Below are 2,675 nucleotides of genomic sequence, written 5' to 3'. Positions count from 1 at the left end.
TGAATGGATGATTATTTTCACTGCGATGTAGTTTCTGGCAAATTTATTTCAAGTCGACATTCCAATTGATGGTAGGTAGTTAGGTACTGATGTCTTCGAATAAATAGGTATTTGTAAATCCACTGGAATATTTTTTACGAGTAGAGTACCTTTTTACGCAACCCCTTTTGAATAGTTCTAGAGCGTGAGCAGATTTTTGGAAGTTGATATTCCCAAGAAATTTTACATAATGAAGTTGAAATACCTAAACTAAAAGGAGCTCACAAGGGAACCTCTTGAGGTGTCCGCCTCCGATTTGAACGGGACCGCGATTTTTGAAAAGAGCATGTTCTAAAACCCCCAAATCCAAATTTTCAGCAGGCCAAGTTCATTTTTCGATTTTTGGCGACTTTTTGAAAATCTAAAATTGACTATTTTGGTGATTTATGCTTTTTTTTAAAAGTACGTACTTGATCAGTAAAAAGGTTCAAAATGAATCCTAAAACTGATATTAAACCTCCAAATTCAAATTTCGCGATTTCCAGCCATTCTGGAGCCTCCAGCGCTATTTTACGATTTCTCCAGAATTTTGAATTTGCTCCAGAAGGCGTGTATATGGAATTGGGCAGCTAAAAATCGAGTTGTGTGTTCTACTCGATCTGTTCAACAAGATAATCCACATTTGAGTCGGTTTCGGAAGGGACACCTCAGGAGTGGTTTTTTTGATCAGTTTTGAAAATGATGGTCAAAAAACCATTCTTGAGGTGTCCTACCCAAAATCTGCTCAAATGTGGATAAACTTGTTAAACAGATGGAGTATAACACACAACTCGATTTTTAGCTGCCCAACTTCATATTCACGCCTTCTGGAGCAAATTCAAAATTCTGGAGAAATTGTCAAATAGCGCTGGAGGTTCCAGAATGGCTGGAAATGACGAAATTTGAATGGGGGGGGGGTTAATATCAGTTTCAGGATTTACTTTGAACATTTTTACTGATCAAGTACGTTCTTTTTTTTTAAAAAAAAAGCATAAATCACCAAAATAGTCAATTTTGGATTTTCAAAAATTCGCCAAAAATCGAAAAATGAACTTGGGTAGCTGAAAATTTGGATTTGGAGGTTTTAGAACATGCTCTTTTCAAAAATCGAGGTCCCGTTCAAATCGGAGGCGGGCACCTCAAGAGGTTCCCTTGTCAGCTGGGAAAAATATGGTGGGCGATTTGGCCCCTAGGATTCTGAAACTAACGAGCGGAAGTTTTTTCTGATGGTTCAAAACCCCGATATAAACCTTTTAAATCGTCACATCACCTCTAATCCCTTTGAAAAGGTTTGCAATATTTCAGTTTGAATTTTTTTTAGTTTGACACTTGTCAACCGAATTTTTTCAAACATACAGGAATATTAGGCACTATTAAGCGTTACTCATAGAAAAATTTTTCGAGAATACTTTGTGGCCATTTTCTGCTATTTTTGGCTCAAATTAGAATGTTCAAAAATGTGCCAAAAAACAATTTCGACTTATGATGTATTTTTGCATGCTTTTTCAATAATATTTTGCTCGGTTGAGGAATTTTTCTGCCCTTGGGATTATATTTCTCTTGTGATTTTCGACACAGTTTTGCACCTCTCTCCTACTCACCGCTGCTCTGTTGTCTGCAGTTAATACTGGAAAGATCTGAAAAGTGGAAAAATGTTGTCTGAAACGCAAAAACTTTTCTGAAACACTGAACATTTCCAATTGGGACTTGGGACACTTTGAAAATAGGTGGAAACCGAATCGTTGGATGATTCTCGAATAAGTTTTCACAATTTTTTGTTGGGGTTTTAAGAATATCAAAACTTTACATTTTCTCAGAAACGTTGAAATTAATACGTACTTCAAAATGATGAAAGGTGCTTTGTACGAGGTTAAACATGGTAAGTATGTATCTAACAGGTAGTGAAAGAGTGGTAATTTTAAAAATAGATGGTGAAAGTGATGAAAAAGTAGTGAATTCATTCAAAACGGTAGTGAAAAAATAAAAAAAATCACTGATGCGTTAGTTTGTAAGTATTTTTTTCTTAAAATTTTGTTTGTAATTGAAAAATACTTTATGTACTTACCTACAAATTTTCCTTCAATTATGTACCTACATCTTTATTTTTGATGATTTTGCGTGTGTGTGAGAGGAGTGGAGTGGGGTCGAGTGGGGGGCTTTCTGAAAATGTGGTTGAAAAAAGTAGTAATTTCTTCGAAAAAATTCCATTTGGTAATTTTCAATTGGGGGGGGGGGCAATTTGACAAATTTTTATGACACTTTCTGCAGATTTTTGATATTTTTGAATGGTTTTCACAAATTCTTGGCTCCTTAATAAAATGTTGAAATCGTAAAAATTTCTACTTTGGCCTTCGACCATTATTATTTCATATTCATACGAGTATATCTGTTGATTGATAAATAATTTTATAACTAACTAATCCACCTTGATTTTTCTTTGTTTCAGGTGAGTACAAAGTTCCTTCCATAGATGATAGAATACGAACTCGCGTTTGAGAATAAGTAAGTAATCTTATAATCCTTTTGAGAAAAGTTACGTAAGTCACTTCTACACCGCGCCGGTGGCCTTTTATTTATCTACATACAATGGCACATCAAAAAAAAAAATTCTAAAATCACGAAATTTTGAAAATCAGCTGAAATAAAATTGTCTATCT

This window comes from Planococcus citri, chromosome 5 (assembly GCF_950023065.1).
Source record: "Planococcus citri chromosome 5, ihPlaCitr1.1, whole genome shotgun sequence".
Taxonomy (NCBI): domain Eukaryota; kingdom Metazoa; phylum Arthropoda; class Insecta; order Hemiptera; family Pseudococcidae; genus Planococcus; species Planococcus citri.
The sequence above is the reverse complement of the archived record's forward strand: the minus strand, read 5'-3'. Positions refer to the sequence as shown.